This window comes from Fukomys damarensis, unplaced genomic scaffold (assembly GCF_012274545.1).
Source record: "Fukomys damarensis isolate Sample0158 unplaced genomic scaffold, DMR_v1.0_HiC HiC_scaffold_38, whole genome shotgun sequence".
In the NCBI taxonomy this organism is placed as follows: domain Eukaryota; kingdom Metazoa; phylum Chordata; class Mammalia; order Rodentia; family Bathyergidae; genus Fukomys; species Fukomys damarensis.
This window is the reverse complement of record NW_022900950.1, coordinates 11,776,695-11,800,714: the sequence shown is the minus strand read 5'-3', so window position 1 is coordinate 11,800,714 and position 24,020 is coordinate 11,776,695. Positions and strand designations below refer to the sequence as shown.

At 41.8% G+C, this 24,020-nt stretch overlaps 1 long non-coding RNA gene across 3 annotated transcripts in view; it reads left to right on the top strand.

Moving 5' to 3' along the window:
- The window catches only part of LOC104872526, a 41,261-nt gene extending 18,309 nt beyond the window's left edge, over positions 1–22,952 (top strand). For 2 of the 3 annotated variants that reach the window (XR_783210.1, XR_783209.1), the window contains exons 3-5: positions 4,514–4,636; positions 12,425–12,520; positions 22,859–22,952. This is a non-coding gene — a long non-coding RNA (uncharacterized LOC104872526). The remainder of the gene's footprint in view (positions 1–4,513; positions 4,637–12,424; positions 12,521–22,858) is intronic. The other variant, XR_783211.1, reaches the window with a different exon arrangement.
- Positions 22,953–24,020: the final 1,068 nt, after the last annotated feature.

Sequence of the window (24,020 nt, the reverse complement as noted above, 5' to 3'; positions counted from 1 at the left end):
GGGCAGCTTGTCCTTCTGCGCAGTGCTCTGGCTGCCGCTTCCTCCCTGTGCCCCCGTCTGGCCCCCCTCTTCACGATCCTTCTTCCCAGCTACAAGAACAGGTTATCAAGGTGATAATAAGTGAGAAAATGTGCCAGCCTTGTTTTAAGCCTTGGCCACATCGCACTGCTTAATCGAGGTTAAAAGCCCGTGTGAACCTGTGTTTTCTACCCCTCTGGCCACGCAGCCCTAAAGCCAGCTCGATCCGGCCTTGGCTCCCCAGCCCCTCTCCCTGGAGACGGCTGGGGAAGCCGATGGAGGTAGCCCCAGCCTCCCAGCTGCTGCGACTTGCACTTGAAAATTCAATCCTCTCAAGGTAATTCCTCAATTTATAAAAAATTTCTAGCAATGAATTGCGAGTGCGCTGCCTCCCACTCCATGCTGGATGGCGGCACCCTGAGTCCCGAGGGGCGGGGAGTGTCACTTCGTGGGACTTTTGTGGTGGCGGTAGGAGATTTCTAAACACCACCGGGGGCCTTCTCTGTCTTTGGGTCCCAAGTGATTCAGGAACTGTCAGGGCCACTGCTGGACTGCAAATGGCCTGGCCTCGGTGCTCTGTCTTCCCTCGGTGGGGCTGCTCTAGTTGTTTAGAGCAAGGGTGCTAGGTTTGGAGACCAAACTAGCAGTAAAAAAGATGTGGTGTTACCATGCAATGCCTACCACCTCCTGCAGGCCGCTGGGGATGGACTCCATCAGCAAAAACAAATGGGATGTCAGGTTTGGGGAAATTCTCCTCTGTGCAGGAAAGTTGCCTAGAGATTCTGAAATAGCCATCTGCCTTTCAGATTTTTTGCACCAAGCAGTAAGAATTTTTCCTTCTTTTCCTGCCCCTGTCCCCAGTGACAGACAGCCATGGTGGTGGTCACAGATGCTGCTGTGACAATGTCTGCCTCCTTATGGGGACAGCTTTGTTGTGGGAGGATTTGAGCATCCTTGCTGTCTCCTAAAGCTTCAGCTCAGAGTTTCAGGATGTGTTTTGGCAAGTGCAAAATCCAATAGTCATTGAACCCTTGATAATCTTCTATGCCCTGTAGAAGTATGTTTTTATTCATCCGTTTCTTCAGGAGGTAAGAAATAAAGCTGTTCCATTCTAGGCATAAATTAGCATTTATAACAATGCAGTGCAAAAAATGTAATTTAAATAGAACTGATTAGAATTTTGATAGGGCACCAAGGAACTTCTAAACAAATGCTGATCAGGTAACGAGTGGAACAAGTCATTTATTTTAGTGGTTCAGCTATCTGTTCAATGATTGGGTCACAGTTTCCCAAACATATACGGTGACTGTTCATTAATTATGCACTTCTCGCTTGGTAATTGTCCAATTTAACTGCAAACTGTGAGCTTATAGGCAAAGCCACAGAGGACAGCAGAGGGAGGAAGTAACAATCTAGATAACAGTATATTTCCTTTTTCGTAATAACATTTACTAATCAAGGGTTTGGAGAGAGGGGAGCTATTGTTAGACTTTGGCCTTGGTCTTGTCTTTGCACAATGGACTAAATTGCTCCCTGTTTGTTAAGCAGGGACATTTAAGCTTCAGAGTGCACAGCTTTGCAAATGTTTCTATGGAGGTGGCATTCAGCCTGTGTGGCCTCGCCTTGGGGCCAGTGTGCCGGGGTCCACACAGAGCAAGTAGTCTCCAGAGTGGAATCCATGGAGTCATATGGTTTCCTTCAGGTGTGGCATCCCGGACAAATCAACCTGAAAGATTAACTTGAAGCATTTTCTCCTTTGCGATGTTGGGGGTTTTTCTTTTATTAAGAAGACTAAAATATTTCCTTCTTATTTCACAGGTTAGTCCAAACTCACCGGGGAAGCCCTCCTCACTATCTAATTAGGTTCAGTGGTCTGTTTTGCCTATTGATTCTTTTTATTGGTGATTAAAATCATTTTATTGACAACAAGCCTAGTTTCCAATATAATCTTTTTGTTTTGTTTTTTGTTTTGAGACTGGGTCTCACTATGTAGTTCAGGCTGGTCTCGAACTCACAGTGATCCTCCTGCCTCAGCCTCCTGAGTGCTGAGATTACAGGCGTGCACACCACACTGGGCTGTCCTGATATAATCTTGATTTTAGTAAGATGTCACTTTCTGGGATGCAGATGAGAAAGTCAGCCCAACAAAGGAAATGATTTAAACATACCTCATTCTCCCCAGCTCAGAACAAAGCATTGTTTTAAAGGAAGAATCATAAGTTTATGGTTTTATTGTAGTACTTTTTGCTCTGGATATTTTTAACTGTGAAGGACTTTTGGGGCTTTACAAAGCAGAGGCCGCCCTGAATGAGCATCTGGTATCTGAGGCAGGTGAGAAGAAAGGGCGAATGTGGCTCCACGTCTGGGTGGACTCGTGCTTGGCATCGTGATTTACTCGTACGTCACTGGTACTCATCTTTATTTATGCTGCTACCTGGGAAGGAGAGGCCTTCTGTCCTTCGGTCCTTTGGGTAATGGCTGGGTACGAAGCCAGCATTGAAGGCAGCACTCAGTGGAGGCATCTGATTTGCTCATTATTTCTGATTTAATAAAGCTGGGGTCCAGGGAAGCCCTAAATTGCAGGCTGAGGAATGACAAGTGCGTATATAGAATTTCTTTCATGTTGGAAAACAATAGCAACCATCTCCAGAACAGTCTTTGTTACCTGCAGTGAGTGCACCAACGGAGAAGAAAAGGTGACCTTTCATGAATGCTGAAAGCATCTTGTAGTGCCCCAGCTTTATGTTTGCAAAATCCAACCAACATTTGAATACTGTACCTGTTTCTTCAAACAGGCCATTTTAAAGCTGGATAAACTAAGGCAAAGAGAGAGAAATTGCCAAGTAAGAGTCAACTGCCCACCTCAAAGCAATTTTACATTACCTTTGCCCTATACATATCCCTGTGCTTCTCTTTGAAAGCAAAGTAAAAGGATTTAGATAAACTAGAGATTGCTGATATTGTTCTCTACATGATGATTTTGGCCCTAGTGAGATATACTCTTTAGAAACATGTAAAGAGGATCACTACCTTGAAGCAAACAAATGGCAAATGGATAAAACATTGTGTTTGGGGTAATTTATTTTTCCTGGCTCTGTTAACTCTTGAGCAATTAGCTAGATTATTTCCCTAATGTGAACAATGACTGTATTCATACAAAAACAATTAATTGGACAATTATTCTAGAATGAGCATTTGCTCTATTATTTTTCCCTTCTCCTCATGTCACCTCTCTTTCCAAACATGGGTGCCTCGCTCTGTGAGAGCAATTTCAACAGCATAATGTCTATGCAAAGATTGGGAGCTCTCAAAAATCATTGCAAGGAACTATGGCTGCACATTTATTCTCAGCAGATCGCCACACATCTTTGGATTTTTATGTTGTGCTTACTTTACAATCACTGAGCTCCACGTTATAATGTCTCCATTATTTTGGTGGGCATATTAGAGCTGATTGTTTCTCCCAGCAGCCTCCACCGCCCCCCGTGAGACCTCCACAGCTTACCTTATCATAATATTGGAAAGCAATTTCTCTTGACTGCTGTGAACCAACGCCAGAAATCCAAAATGCTGCCACAGTCATTAAGTGATTTCCAATTAGTTAATTGGTTTCACAGGCTGCTTCTTTCTAAACTGCACCTTAAATGAAAAGCAGAACCATCCATTTTTGCAAGAGGAAAAATCCTGGGGCCTTTGGGTTTTAAAATACTAAAGTGAAGCATACTTTGGAAGAAAGTTCACTAAAAACACCAGCCCTGCAGAACAAGAATATGTCCACAGAAAAGAATGGAATCTCTCTTCTGGCTTTCCCACCTTACCCAGGGTGAATTTTGCTCACTTTAACTTGGGATCAGTGGAAGGCAGAAAATCGCAAAGTAGCACTGAACAGGGAAATTTTCTAGATGAACTCAAGCTCTTTTCTATGGAAGCTGCTCATTCCCTGTGCTGGACGCTGCAGGGCACTATGCCCTTGGCTTGGGTTGGGCTGGGGGATGTTATATGAAACCTCACTGAGAAGTACGGAGAGTCCCTGAGAATGATTCTGTAATGCTTTCTGGGAGGTGGGATGTAGCTCCGCTGCAGAGCACTTGCCCAGCATGCGCAAGGCCCTGGGTGGGATACCCAGCACCAGGGGAAAAGAAACAGCTGCTTTTGCAAAGGGAACCGGAAGTGACTGTGCATGTGGACCAGCTAAGGGAATGGGTAGAGGAGGCCTGTGAGGTGGGTCTGGAATATCTGTCGTACATGTGCAGAACACATGTAGCACATGTATCGATAGTGGGGGACCAGAAACATGAATCTTGTGCAAAACCGGATTTTTACATAGGGTAAATAAAACAGGATAAATGCCCAATAGCGTAGAGAAGGTAATAATCAATTTACTGGTAAATTAGTCATTTGTTTTTCCTGGTACAGAAAAAAAAAAAAGCCATTGGCTTTAATAGTGACAGAATGCATACAAAGATGAATGCAAATTTCCCTCTCTATTACACAGAGATGTAATCAATCAAACCGGAAGCTCCTGGGCAGTGACTAAAAGCGTGGGCTCTGGAGCTACGTGATAGCATCTGCACGGACATCGTGACAGCCACTTACCAGTTGTGTGGCTCTGAGCGAGGTACCTGACTTCTCTGTGCTGGGGAGTGGGAAAGATCATTAATACCCTCCATTGGGTTGTTGTGGGGAGCAGACGAGTGGTAAACTTTGCAATTCCCTTTGAACTGGATCTGCTACATGGTTTGTTAAATAAACCAATTTTTATAAGGTATGACATGATTTGAGAGATTTTTGTTTTGTTTTGTTTTCTCCTTTGGAAAAAAAAAAAGAGTCTCTCCTCTTCTTTTTAATCACCTATGAGAATCAATAGCTGGAGGAGAGCAAGAGATGAGATGCTTCTAGCCCAGCCAGTTGGTCAGTCCATTTGTCAGGCAGTCGTGTTTCCTGACAGGAGCCCCCTTTCTCCCTGTGCTAGGAGGCTGAGGCAGGAGGATTTCAAGTTTGATTCCATCCTGGGCATTGTCTCAAAAAAAAAAAAAATTCTGGGGTTTGACAGGGACTCGTAAGACCCCTCCCTCCACTTGACCAATGCTAAAGAACAAAGTTTATATAGAAATAGATTAAATTGAAGGATGGAGGAGGCAGTGATTGGAATATAGAGTCAGCAAAAGGCAAAGAAGTTCACAAAAAATCTTTGGCATAAGTGCAAGAACACGTATGAGGAAATGAAAAAGTCATCACCTTGGTGAGGAGGAGGAAGGGATATGGGAGGCAAAGATGGGAGCTGAGCAGAGGGAACCCCAACTGGCTCCAGTGCGCCTCCCTGTCTGCTTTGGAAGCGGTTGGTTCATCATTTCAGCAGCCTGGAGTCCTTTAGTAATGACTTTATGGATTAAAATTTAAAACCAAATTAGATGTGTTTACAAAACAGCACCCCTGCTGCATGGCTAACAAGCTGCCAAAGCTGAGCACCAGTGGTCTGGGCGGAAGTCCTTGGTGCTTTTCAGCGATGGTCCTTGGCAGCTGTTTCCGAGGTAATGCGTTGCAGCCCCTTCCTCCTGTCATCTCCCCCTGCCTGAGGACAGTGCTTCCAGGTGACTCACTGCTGGGCACCAGGAATGCATTTATGTATAAGCACTGATTTGCCGGTCTCGGCAGTGACTGTGTTAGAAATTTGTCTCCCTTTTTTTTGGGTGCGCGTTTAAAAATTCTTATTTTTAGATTTCCTTATGCAGCACATCCATTCCAGTCAAAACCATGGTTTGAGAAATACTAAGTATGAAGTCTCATCGTTAGACATAATTTTTGATGTAGTGTACATTGAAAGGGGAATATTTTCGGGGTGATGAATTCCGGCCCCTTCTCTTACAGCTCCTCTGTTGCTTACCACCTTGTTACTTCACGGAGGGCAGTCTCTTCTTCCAGTTTTATGGACGAGTGCAATATTTTTTACTCGTGTTTTCTTTCTATGACAGGAACAGCTCTTTCAAGTAGTTAATCAGTTTGATGTATCAAAGAGAAGGCTCCTTTGTCCTTCCTAAAGAGAGAAATAAGTTTTTTTTTGTAATGAAGTATATTGATAGATTTATCTCTACGGTCTGTGAAGATGGTAAAGACTTAATAAATATTAAATCAACCAGCCAAACAGCCTCTCATTACCCTCAAAGAACTTATGATCTATTGAAACAAGGGCAATGTCTTGAGCCTTTGAAATTTTTTTTGGTGCCCTTTGGTTGTCAGAAACAAAAAATCTCAAAAATTCCCACCCAGGAATCCTGAACTGAGTTGGCCAGAAACAGATTTAATTCATTTGCGCACCAATGAAAAGCTTCCTTGGAGTTATTACCTGAGCCCTACTAATGACCTGTAAATGGCTCATTCCTTTCTGCTCTCATTTGGGTGGTGCTAGGGTTTGAACTCACGGCCTTCACACAGAGCTGCATCCCTGGCCTTTTATTTTTTACTTTGAGACGGGGTCATGCTCAGTTGCTCAGTTGTCCAGGTTGGTCTTAAACTTGTGCTTTTTCTACCTCAGCCTCCCCTATGGCTCTTGACGAAAGAATGAACTATTGCAAATAACATAGGAGCTGAAGAGTGCTGCCTGTGGTGATGGGTCTCTGGGTATCTCCTTTGGTGAGGAGGGTGAGTCAGAGCACAGGGAAGGGTCTTTGCCATCTGTGAATCATAGGACTTAAAACCACAGTTCAATTACATGGGATTCTAGGCCTACATTTCCTTTACTGAGTGGCTTTTCTATTTCAGAAGGCAGCAGGATTCGCTGGGGTAGTCAGTGTGGGCCTAAAAGCCTGATTAAATGTATTGTGGTGTACATGGAATATTTTAGCCTCAGGATATTATTTGTGTTGAGACAGGAGCAGTCTTGGGGACTGGAGACGCATTAAACTCCACATACTGAACGGATGATCTTTTCCTTGCCGGGGAGGCCTTGTGCGGCTATCCAGGCTCCTGAGCCCTGGGTTAGGTCTTGGCTTCCTCCCAACCTGCTCTCTCTGATTGAGATGAATTAGAAATAAACAAAATGCACTTGTTTGAATCGATATTGGGCATTAAGTGACTCCTGGGCTGTATGTCAGGGTCTCTTCTAAGAGAGGTTATTCTCTGGTTGCACTGGAATTGGGTGACAGGAAATTTAAGACTAAATGGCCTAGAAGTTTAATCCTGGGATGCACTTAGTCTTGTGGCTGTTGCTTAGCTCTCCAGTCTGTATGAAGCTTCTCAGTCAATAGGAGGAGGGCGATGTCCTCTTTTAGCATCTTATCTTATATCACTGCTCCATCTTTTCTTGCCTCGTCCCTTCAACCTAGAATGCCCTTTCTCTTGCCACTAGCTGCCCAGACTCAACCCATTCTTCAAGAGCCAGCTACGATATCACTTGGGTTTTCTCTGCTGTCTGCCTTCACTAATTCTGCAACCTGCCCACCCCCGCAACCCAACGCAGCATTCCCAGGAAGTGCCCCAGTATCCGAGACAAAGGGTGGATTTCCAGTCTAGTTGGGTCTAGTTTACATGCTAGGTCTTACAGTTCCTGCATGCATTTACCTAGGAGGGCTCTGTGTTCACTTTTAGCCTTGCTTTTTCATAAGTGTAAAGTGAGGATGATACCACTAGTGTTTTTAGGCAAACTAAAATGTTACCACAAAATATAGGGTCTGGCGGCGGTCGTTTGAGAGATACTCGTTCCTTTATCCTTCATAGCTCTTTCAGCTAACTGGAACTGTCACCTTTTGGGGATCTTGGATCAGTTTGTGAATCTGATAAAAGCTACGGTTTCTCTTCCTGGAAAAAACTATTTAAACGCATGCAAACATTTTTATACAGTTTCAGGAACTGCTGGGAATCCTGAAGTCCAAAAGGATCCCTTGTCCACTCCTATCCCCAAGGCACCAGGACATGGACCTGACGCTCAGGGAGGGCTGCACACAAACGATTTAACCTACTGGCTCCTCAATTGCTATCAGAACATATTCCATGCCTGGAGGAAATCTAGCTGTAATTTCCCCTTAAATTTAGTTTTGAGAAGCTGTCATGTCCAAGTGACAGAAATACCTCTGAGCAGAGAGCCTCATACTTGACTGACATGTCTTCCAGCTGGCCTGCCATACCTTATTGGAACAAATTTGGCCTTTTCAAATTAAAAAAAAAAAATCTTCCCTTTCCTGTTGGACTCCTCCCTGTGGTCTGGTGTGAGCTGCTGTGCAGCCAGGCAGTGTTCTGCTGACATCTCTGTCTTTCCCTGTATGGAATTTATAGCAGTTATCCTTTGGTTGGTCCCCGTGTCTGTATTTTGGCAGGCTGCCTGCCTTCCGTGTGATAACCACTTTGCAGACAGTGCAGCTGAGCTCTGCCAAAGCCTCATATCATCCCTTGTCAGATGTCTGGGTCCAGGGGTCACCTGCACCTGCCCATCCCCTCCTCACACCTGGTGCTGGGTCCCTTTGCACTGTGCTTCAAGCGCATAATGAAATATAGGGCTGGCCGTGATCCAGTTCATTTGAACAATGTTCGCCGTGAGCCTGGAGAATTCCAGCACCTTGGAATGTTTTTTTTGTTTTTTGTTTTTTTTTTTTATGGCCTGTGCTACCTGGATTGGTTTGTCTGGCTGTGTACAGCAAGTAAATGAACTGGATAATCGCCATATTTCTATTTCATTCCGTGCTGTGTAGCCTGTGCCTCTGGAAACAAAAGTTTTCTCTACAACAAAGTCACTTCTTGAGAACAATTATGCCCCCGCTGGGGGTGAATATCTTTGTCAGTGTGTGCCAAAGGATGACTAAACAAATGGCTCCAAAAGCCCCTTTTCCTCACTTAATTCATTTGATATTTTCATGGAAGATCAATGAGGACAGCAACAAAAGCCTCTAGAAATAAGCAAAAACAGAATTGCACCCCCAACCTCTCTCGTTGATGGAAATCGTTTGATCCAGGTGTTGTTTAATTTTTCTGTGTCTGCATTTGAAACATCTGTACCTAGGAGTTCGGGGTGCAGTCGAGTACTGCTTCTCAAACTTCAGTGTGCATTCATATTAACTGGCATCTTGTTAAAATGCAGGGTCTGATTTAGTGGGGCTGGGGTGGTGCCTGAGAGTCTGCATTTCTAACGAGTTCCCAGCGATGCCTTTGCAGGTGCTCATGGTGAGAAGTGAGCCTGTGGCCTTGTCCTCTGAGATATTTTCATACAGTGATCAATGAACCCCAATACCTAGCCACCCTATGACCCTTTGGGCCCTCTGCTGGGTCTGCTCGGAGTCCTAACCTGGTTCTGTTTGTTTTTGTTTGTTTATTTATAGCCAATATAAGCAGAAAGGCTTTGGTTTTAGGGAAAACAAAGATTTTAGTGAAATCAAGGCAGGACCCCCCAAAAACAAACTCATTCACAAAGAAGCCTTTTGCCTGGAAGTGTTCATTGGTGTCTCTCTAGTTACTTCAAGTTCTAAGTAGGAAATTGTTCATCACTCAGAATTTAGAACAGCCTAGAAAAATGTAGTGAATGTAAATTTTCAGAGTTTTGAGGCAGCATGAAGCAGATCTGTGAAGCTTCACTTTAAAACAAGGAACGTGCCAATCACATCCATTGTTTTTTCTTTTTTTTTACTCTTCAGTGTTATTTTTTCTTTGTTTTATGCCTCTTAGAAACTACACGAACTGTTCTGGAATGAACTGGATATAGGTTAACAAATTACTTGTGTAAACAAGTTATTCTCTCAACACAAGTTTGTATAAGAAACTTGCTTCTTGGTTGCTAAAGTAAGCCACTAACCTCAGTGGTTGCCTCTTCACATTTGAATGATGAAGGGCAGAGCCAGAGGATCCGGAGCTCCCCGACGCTGTCTCACTTCAGGAACAGGGAGAAGCAGAAGCAGGAAGCATTCTGCCCACTGATGCTTTTTACTGCCCCCAACAGAGACCTTTGTCAGCTCTTTCTCCTTCATGGCAAGGTAGGCAAGGCACCCACTTTGTGCGTGTGTCTCTTGGTCATAGGGTAAGTGAGAAGAAGGTTTTGCTGTATTTCCTATTTCCTGTGGTGATACTGCTTTTTCTTTTCTGCTTTATTTTTTTGAGACAAAGATTATTATTTTTTTAAAACCTTGCATAGAATTCTTACATGGGAAAGAAAAACTGGAGGGCCTTCCCTTTGGCCCACAGATACTTTGTTCTCTCTGGAAGATAACTGGAAAGCCAGTGCTCTAAAGCAGTCTCCCCAAGGTCCAAATTCCGAGTCACTCTGTGCTGTTCCCATGTAACAGTGCTGGTGGCTGGCAGTCTGTAAGTGTTTAAGGGTGTGCAAACCTGTGGAGGGTGAGGGACATGGGGGATGAGGAGTAGAGAGAGGCTTTTCCTTGTGAGGATGAGATGGGACACAGGCGGGACCTGGCGGCTGTACTTGAAGCAGAAAAGACCCATGAGTGAGCTGGTTTTGTCTTGGAACAAGAGTGAGGGGTGGGACCGGTGGGGAGAGAAAGAGTCTTCCTTCCCTGGGTGTGGAGGGCAGGACATGAAGTGGAGGTGCTGGGGCCGTGATGGATGTCCTGGGGCCCCTCCTGTCCTTTGTCCTGCACTGTGTCCTCTCCCATGGGGTTGGCTTTGGGAGTCCCCATCTGCTAACTATGGGGGATGGGTGAGATTTTAAATCAAGGATTTCTTTCCTCACTGTCTTCGGCGTCTGCAAACTGCTTATTAAGCGACAGATGATGAGCAGAATCCTAGTTTTTACTTAGGTCAGTCGGACAGGGGCCCTGCGATGGCCTGTAGGAAAATGGCCTTCATATACATAATATTTCTCCCTCGCTTTTCTCACTGATGACTCGAAGTGAGGGGCTCCCTCCCTGTTGTTGTGAAAGCTGCTGTCTAGTTGAGTCGCTTCTGTAGTGGAAACAGTCAGTGTCATTCATTTTCCCCTGCTCTGTGTGGGCCGCGCAACATGAAGCCAACTTGACGGATCACAGTGCCCCTTCAGAACGGGAGCTTTCGGAGCAGGTGGGTGAGTGGGTCGGTGAAACACTCTGGAGAGTTAATGCATCTGTGGGGTTCTCGGCAGAACTGCCCTTGGGGAGAGGGATGACATTTTGGAGCAGCTTGGGTGTGAGAGGCTTGAGGGAAGGGGTGTGTTAAAGGGAGAGAATGACTTGTCTTCGGCCACAGCGCAGTTGGAACTGGGACACAAGGCGTGGGTGTCCACCAAGTTGGACCAACGTGAGTCTGGAGGATGAACTGCACGGAAAAGGGGTTGGAAATCGTGTCATGTAAGGAGGAGATCAAAGGCCAAACCTAGTTAGTGGTAAAAGTGAAGTTTCTACCCTGTCTCTGCACTGTTTGCCATCTTCAATTCCTGAAAGGCTGTTGTAGGGAAGAGGTTTGGACTTACTTTGTATGGCTTCCAAGGAAGAACTGGGACCTATTTTGACTCCATTTGAGAGGAGGCCGTTTAAACAAAACAGGCCGGTTCTTGTGAAAGCCAGTTTCTCCTCACACCATGGTTCATGCGAGTGCTTTAAGGGAAATGTGTGGACCCTAGAGGCTCCTAGAAGGCTGTCAGGCAGAACCCATGACGTTTCACACATTTCCTCCCCATTTTCTATAACAAGTCTTGGATCATTTCTGCCCTTGCCCAAACTAGTTATTCTACCCTAGACAGAATCTAATTTCTTATAGAAATGGAGTCATACTGGAATTGGCTTTAAAAAAAAATTAGGAGTAGGGGAAGTGGGAAGGGTATGGGAAAGAAAATAAGGGACGAGAAACAAAATCTGAGAAAATGAAAACATGGAAATAAAGTGTTTGTAAATAGGGAAGGGAGGAGGTGAAGGGAGGGCAGGGGTAAGGGGAAAAATGAGAACCAAAACATGTAAAGGTACAAAACCCCAATTATGAAAGTAACTGTACTGTATACCTAAAAAGTACCAATAAACTCAATGAGAAAAAAAGCAAAACAAAACAGAAGAGGATTAAAAATCATAGTTTTGGGCTGGGGATTTAGCTCAGGGGTGCTGCCAACTGCCTCACAAGTGCAAGGTCCTGAGTTTGATCCCCAGCACCCTCCAAAAAAGAAATCATAATTTCTGTGTACTTGTGGCATAGGAGAAAGAACACAGTACTGAGAATCTACAGTAGGATCCTAACTCAAACATTTACTTGCTGTCTGATTTGGGCACAGCCTCTGATTTTTAATTGTAAAATGGGGCTGATGACTTTCCCTTTCCATGGTCGTTATTACAAGCTTTAAGTGAACTGATGTATGGACAGTGCCTCATGCAGGGCCTGTATGTTGTCATTACTCCGTAAGTGGAAGTTATTCCTCCTTACTCTTCCAGACATTTAAAAATAGCAGGGTTATGTGACAAAGCAATGTAAGGACAAAGTTGGTTCTACCTATGGGAACCTTCTGTTTTAGTTTCCTAGGGCTGTTATAACAAAGGACCACAAACCTGGTGACTTGAAACCATAGAAATGTACGACTTTGGATCTGGAGCAGAAGCCTGACATTGAGGTATGTTGGGAGGACAACATGAAGTCTTAAGGATCCTGAAGTAAATCCATTTTGGCCGCCCCTTGGTGCGTCTGTCTTCTTTTTGACTCTTACAGGGACATTTGTTACTGGATTTAGGGTCTACCTGGTTAATCAGAAAGATTCCACTGAAAGTACCTTAATTATATCTAAAAAGGTCCTTTTTCTAAATAAGGTCACCATAGAGGTACGCAGAACTGGCCATATCTTTATTTATTTATTTATTTATTTTGGTACCAGGGATTGAACTTGAGACCTTGCGCTTGTGAGGCAGGTGGTGAAAACACTAAGCTAAAGTCCCAGCCCTGGCCATATTTTTAAAAAGGCAACATTCAATCCACAACATCCTGTGTGAAGGGAATCCAGTGACACATTCTTGTCTTGGAGATGCCCTGTATTAGACTCCTCAGCCTGTTTGATGGTGAGCTTGTGGAAAAGAAAGGACAAGATTGAGGTAGACACAAAACAAATCATTGACCTGTTCTTGGCGAGACTTTGCATTGGCACTTGTCTTTCTCCCTACACTGAATGTCTGCTGCCTCCTTGACTCCTTCATCTTCTCATTTAGGCTGTGTTAGACTGAGAGAAATGTTTACTGGTAGACTTGGATGAGGCAAGGGAGTGAGAGTAGAATTGTGGTGTGGTTCTATTTTATATCTTCAGCTATCTGTTCACTTGGGATAAAACTGGATATGACCATATTCTCAATAATGGCTATCCTGTGCAGTTGCCCACCCCTCAAAACTGCTTTACTCATGTTGACTGCGATTTCCCACAAAGATAAACAAAAATGTAGTCTTAAACTCAATTGTAAAGATAGCTGGAGATCCCACATAGAATCTAAGCTGTGTTTCCTCCTCGGCTTCAGAAAAGTCTAGACAAGGTCACCAAACTGGACAGGTAGGGTAAAGGGAAGGGCTTCTAACATGTTTACCTGTATAAAGGCCATCCTACTGGAGAACTCACTCCAATGGGAAGAAGAGGATAGCATGAAAACCCAACCCTAAGCTTCTGAGTTCTGCATGGTATCTCTTTCTCCAGCTTGCCTGTGGTCCCCTGCCAAGTCTTAAAAGAAGGTGAACCTGAAGTTAAAGATGGTAGTGATTTTATCACTGCTGTGTAAGGTAATGCAGCACAGTCAGTGCAGCTTTTGTATTTCTTGGCCAGAGAAAAATGGAAAACGAGATAAAACAAGAGAAGCCGAGCTCAGCTGGGGACCTCACTGCACACTGGGATATGGTAGCATTTGGTAGACCTGGTTCTGGCCCATGGAAATGACAGCTGTGCACAATAAGGGTGGCATACAAGACACATTAGACTTTGCTACAGAAACAGTGGTGCATAATAGATATTCTGTGTAGCAGAACTGGCTTCCCTGGGGCAACTCCATTTAAGGGATTTGCAGGGCACCCACCATATGCCGCGCAATTGCAACACATTGCCTGGGTGACACATTATTTAATGGGCAGAATTCATTGTGGTCTCTACTCTTTGAAGCTCTTCAGGGACTGGGCCTTGTGTGAGCAGAGAGAGGAGACACAGGAATAGAGTTTTCACCTCCTACTATAGGCCATTGAGATTTGGAAACTGAAGTACCATATATTATAGGATGTGCAGTCATGCTCAGGCTTAGAGTTTAGCCCAGAGATTTGAACACCTTTCTTATTTTTTGTTTTAATTAAAAAATGTTTAGCTAGGTGTGGAGGCACATGCCTTTAGTCCCAGCACTCTGGGAGGCTGAGGCAAGAAGATCATAGGTTGGAGCCCAATTTGACATCTTGGTGTTTAGCAAGACCCTGCCTCAAAATAAAAAATAAAAAAAAGGACTGAGACTGGAGCTCAGTGTGAAGGTCCTGGGTTCAACACCCAATACTGCAAAAAAGAAAGAAAAAGACAAGAATTACATATATGTATTGTGTGTAAAATATTTAAAAAATATCTATCAATCTATTGATTAGACTGGGTTAAAATGGGATAATTAACATATATGCATTTTGTCACAACTTAACATTTATCGTGTATGAGAACTTTTAAAATCTATTATCCTATTATACCAGGCATGGTGATGTATGCCTGTAATCCCAGCACTCAGGAGGCTGAGGCAGGAGAATTACAACGAGGAGGATTGAGGCCAGCCTGGGCTACAAAGCAAGACCCTGCCTCAAAAAAAATAATTATCCTATTAATTTTCAAGAATATAATACATGAACCACAAAAAACCCAATAGCAACAACAACAATAATAACAACATCTTGAATAGTGCAAGCAATCCTTTGTGAAAAGACCAAAATTAGAGATAGTATCTGAATCAAACATACTATAAAGCCATAGTCTTTGAAACAACACAGTTCTGGTATAACAACTCATGCATGGAGAGTGGGAACAGATAGAGAACCTTGAAATATACCCACATGTTTACAGCCAACTGATTTTCAACAAGGCAGCAAAACTAAAAAGCTTTTGTACTGCAGAGGAAGCAACAGAGTGGAAAGACAACCAACATAATGGGAGAAAATATTTGTAAACTATGCATTTAATAAGGGATCCATTTCCAGAATATATAAAGAACTCAATCCAAGAGCAAGAATCACCACCATCCACAACAAATAACTTGATTAATAAGCAGGCAAATGACTTGAACAGAGGATTCTCAAAAGAAGATACGTAAATCAACATAGAAAAAAAATGCTCAGCATTTTTTTAGTAATCCTTAGGAAAATGCAAATCAAGACCCCAATGCGATAATATTTCACCCTTAATTAGAATGTTATTAACAAAAAGACAAGAAAAATAGTAAAATCTGGTGAGAGAAAAGGGAACTGTTCTGTGCTGTTGATGGGAGTGGAAATTATGGAAGATAGAATGGAGGTTCCCCAAACAACAGAAATAGGGCTAGCGTATGATTCAGTGATTGCACTACTGAGCATATAACTAAGGCAACTGAAATCAGCATATTAGAGAGCTATCTGCACTTATCTCTTTACTGCAACACTATTCACAATGGTTAAGGTATGGAATCAGTCTAAATGAAATTTTATATTATTTGACCAGTAAACCAGAAGCTCAGTTTCCCCTGATCCCTGGTCTCCACCAATCAGCTCTCCACTTCCTTGAGTTCACCTTTAAAAAATTCCAAATGTAAATGAATTCGTGTGATAGTTGCCTTTCTGTGTCCTCTGAGTTCATTTATGCTGTTGCAAATAACAGGATTTCTTTCTTTTAAGGCTGAATATTCAATTCTATCCATCTATCTATCTATCTCCCATGTTTTATTTGTCCATTCATCCATTAATGGATATTTAGATTGATCCTGTAACCTGACTATTGAGAACAGCGCTGCAGTAAATGCGGGAGTATGTATGTTTCTTTGGTATACTGATTTGTTTTCTCAGGATAAACATCCGGTGGTGGGATTGTTGGGTTATGTCATAGTTCTAGTTTTATTTGCACCCAGACACCTTTTTGAGTTGCCAGGCCATAGGTAGCTAAGCCTTGGCTCTTTACTTAAGGTGAATGCTGACCCTGGAAAAAAACCCAGGGAAGGGTTGGAAGAATTGGTGGGTTGTGTGGATGAAATAGTGGAGTTTTGAGTGCCAGTCTGAGGATATTTCAAAGTAGAATAGAGCTCTTCTGAGGTTCTGTTTGCTGTGGAACAGTGTTTTCATGAGTACATTTTCCTTCCTACTTTTCCTGGGATCAGGCTGGCTGTTGCATTATTTCCAGTAGTTCAGTGTTTGCCAAACTCCAGTAATATATATATGCATGTGCTGGGGGTCTTGCTAGCCTGGGGGACTGAAACATATTTCCAACCATCTCCCTGGTGATGCTGAATGAACCTTCAGATCTATGGCTCACACACAGCATAAGGGCTTAGTCTAGGAGAACGGTGCCTGCGTGAAGCCTCTGGAGCCATTTCTAGTTTAATGATGACTTTGGAGTTCTGCCTGCCTCTCCATTTCCCAGGATTCATGGGGAATGTCTCCTTAATATTTTATTGCTAAGGCCCATTCTTTACACATGCTATGTGTCCTTTTTTTACAAAGATGAGTTCTGTCTGCACTCTTTAAAGTCCATATTTGGGCTTCTTATGTCAATACACACTTTTCTCAGGGTGGTGCTAGCACTGTTGGTGGTGAAACCCTAAGTACAAGCCTGTTTTAGAAAAGAAATTCATCTTTTTAGAGAAGAGCCAAGCTACTTACAAGGCAGATAACATTTGGCAGCTTGTGGAACTGATGGAGAGAGGCACTGGGGTTCAGACTCACCTATTTTTCATTCTTTGAATGAAGTCTATTTTCTGAATTACATGAGCTGTGTGAAGCAGGAAAAGAGAGCAATGGTTCTGGAAACAAAAACAGAGTTCTTATCTTTTAATACAGAAGAGAATGCCTCAGGATATTATTATTTGTGATTTATGGGATACATAACAATATGACCAGTGTCTCACCAAAGCAGTCAGAGGATTCTGACCCTCTGCCTTTGATGAACTTTTGTAGTTTCCCAGGGGCAATTTTCCACTAGAGAACAGATGCAGCACCACAAGATTCTGACTTAAAAAAAACAAAACAAAACAAAACATGGAAGGAGCTACTAGTAAACTTTGTTCCTCTTTCATCCTAGCATGGATTTAGTTTAAGCTTGTCCAGATTCCCTAAATCTTTTCACTACTAATAAGTTAGGTTAATCACACTTGTCACCAAAATTTCCCTGTAAAATATTTTGTAATATGTTTATTAGTCAGTCTTAAACATTTGTGATAAGTTAATTTTTCCTCTGAATATATGATTTTACTGACAAGAACAAGTGATGTAAATGAATGAAATCAACTAAATAGCACAGAGAAGATTAACACAGCTTCTTTTAAAGACAGAAATAGAAGAGAAGGCAAATTTCCTTTCCATCCCTGCTGCCCTTCCCTCCTTCTTTGCTTCCTAATTTTTTAAAACTTCATTTTGAAATAATTTCAGACTTCAAAGAAGTTGCAGGAATAGTACAAAGAATTCTTGTTTAGCCTACACCCCGATTACTCAAATGTTACCATTTAACCACATTTGCTTTCTGTTTCTCTCTTTGTGTGTATTTATATCTGTATTTTTTTCCTTGACCCAATTAAGAGTAAGTAGAAGACAAAATAGATACTTCTTTATATACAAATTATCATGGAGTATTCTAAGCATTAGGATTTTTAAAAATAACCCTAGTAAGATTATCAAAATCAGTAAATTTATGATGCTATAAAATTTAAATGTTTTTGCCAGATTTTCTTAATCATATTTCTTATAGCAAGAGGAAAGAAATTTTTTTTTCTAGTCCAAGATCCAGGCTGGACTCATTGTTGAATGTAGATGTCCAGCTTCTTTGCCTCCTTATCTAGGATCATCTACCCAGTCTTTCTTTCACAGAAAAGGTACATTCTTTTTTTTTTTTATTTGGTACTGGGGATTGAACTCGGGTCCTTGCGCTTGCAAGGCAGGCCACCGAACCACTGAGCTAAATCCCTGGCCCAAGGGTAAATTCTTGACTTTAAGAGATTTCATGAAAGTTGAAAGAGAAATGTTATTTTATTTTAACAAGCAACAACAAAAGTCACCTAAGAAGTCCCAAGGTTGAATTCTGAGAATATTAAAATTATTTTTTAAGGTTATAAAAAATTATTATAAAAATAAAAAACAAAGAAATGAACCAAGTAAACATGAGTCCTCCCTCCAATTCCACTTTCACTTGAGTGAACATTGTTAAAGATTTTTGTATATTGTTTCAGATATTTTTCTGTGCTCTACAATTGTATGTACTTAAAAAAATTAGGATCATGCTGTACATGATGCTCTATAACTTTCTCTTTTTAAAAAGCTCAAGTGTATCACTGCTATTTTTTGCTCTCCGTTTATGCAGGAATGTGTGAGTGGACATTTGGCATCCCCACTGGGGAACAGCATCTGCCATCTTGCTTTTGGTGGTAGCTTTGATTTACTGATAAAGTTGGAAGTGGTTTTGTGTACTGAAGTGCATTCCTTGTTGGTATGGTAGCTATCTGTTCAAGCACATAAGGAAAATTTGGGATGCAAACTCTTTCTTTGGATTCTTGGCCCTTTCTGCACTTCTCTTTCATGGTGCTTATAGATCTCTCTTTCTCAGTATATGGCTTTTCTTGGAAAACTTCATGATGGTTACTGTAGTCTGTGAAAGCTTTGGATATTATAGCCTTGGTGCGGATGCATTTCGAAGGTGAAACTGAAGTATGAAAAAATATTTAAAAGAACACTATTATTTTTCGTATTACAGCTAGAGTCTATTTTGACACTACTGGTCACACACACGCACACAGTTTGCAGAGTTTCTGTAATCACGTATCTGGGAATGGTCCCCAGGAGTGCTAATTTCTAGCTGTTTGAACAGTCTTTTATCTGTACCCCAGATTAGAAGTGCAGCTGTTCCTCTCCAGCCTTAGACACAGTTGCCTGATCTCGGAGTGACTTTATGAGGTTTCTTGCAACTGTTTTGTTTAGGAAGTTGGTCTTAAAGATTGGTTAGGCTGGTTTTCCTTTCTTCTTGTCTGGAATTCCTTTGGACCTTCCTGACCTTTAACCTTATTCATTCTTTGCTCACCCTGACCTTGTGGTACCTTTAAACCTAAGAAAGCATGAGGCAGTGATGAACCCAAGTTATTTATGTGTTTGATGGTTGTATTAGTGGGTTTCCCATTTTGCTTCTCTCTGCAGCCTTTAGCCCCGAAAGCTCTTTGGAACAGGGTCTGTTTTCCTGAACTGCCTCCTTGCACTTGTTGGGCAAAATCAGAGCAGTGATTGAGTCCTCAACACCCTTATGGCACTGCAGAGTAATAACATTTATCACACTTCTTGTTTAAGCCCTTTAGAGAATGACATTTCACAGTGTAATTTTGCTTCACAGATTTTTCCCTTGTGAGTTTTAACTTTCAGGGTAGAATTCTCTCTTATGGCTTCACCTTTTTCCTATTTTGTGTATCTGTGAGAAGTCGCACAAATAAGGCATAGCAAATGGAATCAGGTCATGCTCCCAAGTGCCCTTCACCTCAAGATTCCTGATTGTTTCTTCCTTATTTGTCGTGAGCAGGCTCAAATTACCTTACCTCCAGCTGCCCTTTCCACTTTATGAAACAGGCACTAACAACAACACAGCTCTAAAAATTCCCAGATGACCTGCATTTTGCTCTTTTTATTATCCCTTAAGAAATGTCTCAGTAATTGAAATCTAGAGTAGCAGAGTTTTGTGATCCTGTCACTTAGCATTTTACTTATGTTTGGTTTATTTACACTGTATCTTTAAACCCCAAGAGGGGTCAAAGTCTGCCTTATATGACATAAAGAATAGAAACCAAGAATGCCATTGTTAATTCAAAGGTGAGAAGTTAAACAGGGGTCTCAGAACCTACACTTATTTGGTAGTCAGAAGGAGGGGAAGAAGGAGAAGATTCTGGAACATTTTAGTAGGCACCAACAGGGAGAGATGAGACATTTTCACTGAGATTTATGCTGTATGATACATTTTATTTATTTATGGGGGACATGGTATCTGTTTTTTCCCCTCTACAGTAATTTATCAGTAAGTTCATCCTGATTTAGTAGTGCACAGAGGACACCCACTGCTAATTCCCCTTTATTTCATATATTTCTTTTACCTTAACTCATAAAGCTTCAGTGTTGCTACTTCCTTTATCATCTATCTGTATTTCATTGCAAGTCCAACTCTTTTTGATCTATGGCACAAGCCCTCCTTTCCCACCTCTTTGTGCTCTCTTCACAGATTGAATTCCTCAGCATTGACATTTCAGTCATTTGATTTATCCCTACGGGTTCCCTGATGCCAACCAGATCATAATTCCCTTTCTGGTAGCATCACTTCAAGACCTTCCTGGTTATTTCCCTTGGCTCCTACTATTTGTGGATTGGTGCCTAAGAGATTTAGTGGTGATTTGTCTCCTCTTTTCCTTTTCTGTTTGCTTGGATGCAAACCACAGGTGGTAAGTTGGGAGGCCTGAGGATATGCAGAATTGTGTGCCATGTGAGCTTTGTTCTGCTTGATGGGGTGTGCTGGAAGGGTCTGTCTCAAGCATAGTGGCAGAACGGACATCTCTGGACTTGTTTCAAACAAAGGACTTGTCCATACGCCTTCTGTTAGGCTTTGCAAATCAAGAGCCCCCTGCCAAATCCTCTGAGAAATTCTGGATGGAGAGAGCTGGATTATCAGTTTCAAAATCAATTATTTTTAAAAAAGAAATTCTTATGAAAGTTTGGTTAAAAGAGGTACAGTACTTATTTTCTTGTGCCATTTATTTTTTTAAAATCAGTATTATCTGTGTGGTATGACCACATGCACATACATAATCAGATACACACATATAAAGAGAGACACAGAGAGAAAGAGAAAAACAATTTCCCTCTTGGAATTCTCATGTTGTTGGCATTAAAATACTGAATGCTACATTATCACAAGACCTTCAGTTGTCTTGATTTGCATTGGTGACATCCATTTCTCATGCCAGACAAGGGAGAACTGCAAAGACCTTTTTTCCCAGTCCTGTTACCTTTTTAAAAAACAGTCCTTGTGATTTCACACTGAGAGATTCTGTGGTTTATGTATGATATATTAGAGATTGGTTATATGAGGAAGAGTAGCCTTCTTGCTCTATCCTTAAGTTGAATATAAATTTAGATTCTGCTGCTTGATATAATCTATGCCTGTTATTTAATACTACATTTCAGAGCAGGGTATCATCATTCTCCATCTGCTACTCTACTCTGTAAGACTCATGGGACTGGGTTCTCTCAGGGCTGGCTCGCCGGGGCTATGGAATTGGTCCTGGCTCGTCCCTTTGCTGTGGATAAAAGGTTTCTTGACTATAAGGAACGCCCACCAAGAAGCCATCTCTCAGCCTTCTCTGTTGCCGAAAAGCTGTGATGAGGAGGACACTGAGGTGTCTCTGACACTTGCCCCTCATCTGTAGAATAAAAAGATTCAGTGAGTCTCCTTGTCCTAAAGTCAAATTTATAACAGGCCTCTGCTGCAGCTGGAGGGACTTGGGTAGTTATGAGGAAGAGTTTCATGATTCTGAAGATGTGAAAATGCTTCAGCAGTTGTAAAACCACATTCTGAATGGCTCTTTAAAATTTTTTTATTCAGATACTTGAAGGCAGAGATGAGAACCTTTTGGCTTCTCAGAGCCAATTCAGTTCCCTAGCAAGTAAGATTACAATAGGTAACACAGGTTTGCATTTTTTGGATAATGAAACTTGGATTTCTGCCCAGTATCAATGTTCTACTGATTAAAATGTCCCTGAAACCCTGTGAAATGAGGCCAACTGTGGAGGTAGGATGACTAAGAAAATAATAGTAGAGCAGTGACCCAGTGACCAAAAGTGTCAGGAGGGAAAAGCATGTGAAGAAACCTAATGAAGAATATTTGTGTAACATCAGAGACAGTAAAAAGTCAAATTTATTTACGTTTTTTAAAATCTATTTTTGAAAAAGAACAAAAAGACAAAAACGATAAAGAAGCAGTACTATCAAAACCCCATTTTCAGCCCGGCATGATGGTAAATGTCTGGAATCCTAGAATTCTGGAAGACTAAGTTAGGAGGCTCACAAAGTTTGAGCCCAGCCTTGGAAACTTAGTGACTTAGAGAAAAAGGGGGAACGGAGATATAACACATTACAAAGGCCCTGGGTTAATTCCCCTGGACCACAAAAAAAACAAATCTCATCTTCCAAAGAATCACCATGATGTCTCTTTCAGGGCACAGGAGTAAAATAGTATTATCATTACTTTTCAAGATTATCAGTAGATGAAGTCACTAGGGAAATAAGACCTGGACATCCCACAGGTCTGTTGACAGTAATGTACATTGTCTACTGGAATTATCAACATGTAGAGTACAGTAGAAGAAACAAATTCACCACTGATCTCCCTCATTTAGAATAATTTTTATAGATTCATCCAGTCCTTACCAATTGCATTTTTGAGTATTGTAAAGAATAAATTATCCTATTATAATAGTATGTACTCTTTTAAATTAGGAATATGCTGCAGGCATTAACTAAAATGCATAGGCTGATAGCTTTTTAGCAAGAATGGGAGACAAGATTTAAAATAAAATAGGCTCCCAATTGTTGAGCTATGGCTTCTCTTCCAAACAGCTTCTCACAGATTTTTTTTTAAAGCAGAGAGAGAAGTACTGATTTACCATTAATATAAGGGCATAATTTATCTGCACTGATTAAAGTGATCAGTTATTTGGTGACAGCTCTTTATATTCAGGTAAATGCTTCCTTTGTGTTTTTCAGACAAGAATTTCTGACACATCATGGGAAAAGCTGAAGAAGTCAATCTTAGGGGTGTGTTTTTACCCAGGAGGTGGCTTGCAATGGATTAATGGCACATCACAATAAATTATTTATCAGATAATAAGTGTGATAATTGTTCTTATTTATCATCAGTATATCTTGCCTTGTTCTCCTGTCATGCCTTCAATCAAGCCCTCCCCAAAGATTTGCTGGTTAAAATATACAGCCAAAAGGTCATTCCAACAATTTTTACTCATAATGGCACACTGATTATCTCCTAATTGAAAAATGTAAACTAGGGGCTCTGTAAGTAATGTGAGTGACCCTTGCATTTCTAGCACAATGAGGAGAGTTGCTTTGCACTTCATTCATCCTGTCACGGAGAACAATACAATTTTCTGTAATTTTGATGGTCTCCTAAGTTAATTGAAAATAACTTTTTTGTTTTACATGGAGGGAAAAAAACCCATGTGCCCAAATTTGCTGAAAAAAGTAGAGATGTAAAATACTACTCACTATCTACTGTCCTGCTGGCAGCTAATCCATTGCAGCTTAATTGTAATTATCCACCAGGTCCGGGCCTGGAGAGGAATACTGATTACTGCTACGTGCGTTTCCACAGGCAAGACAGTATTGAGCCTGTTGCAAAGTTTCAAGTACATTTATTTCTACCAGCAGCTGTAATGGATCATTGGTCATGGGCTATTTCTAGACTTGGTGCAAAGGGAGAAAATAATTCCAACTTATTTATGCAGAATTCCTTAAAAGATTGCCAGTGTTGCAAAAGCAGACCAATAGACATGTGACTACTTCATACTTTTGTGTCAGAGGCACCCATGCACCTGTGGTCCAGATGGTCCTGGCTTATTTTCTTATGATTTACCTCTCCTCCCAGAAGCCCGTACTCAGCTAGACAGCCATGCAAATGCTCCCCAAACTTCCTTACTGAGAACAGTAATGCTATAGTTTGGACCTGGAATATTCTTCTATGGCCCACGTGTTAAGGATGTGGGCTCTAGTGTTATAAGGAGGTGGAAGAACTCTTTTTCCTTTTTTTTTTGGTGCCAGGGATTGAACTCAGGACCTAGTTTACAAGGCAGGCGGCAGCACCACTGAACTAAATACCCAGCCCCGGAAGAACTCTTAAGAGGTGGGGCTTAGT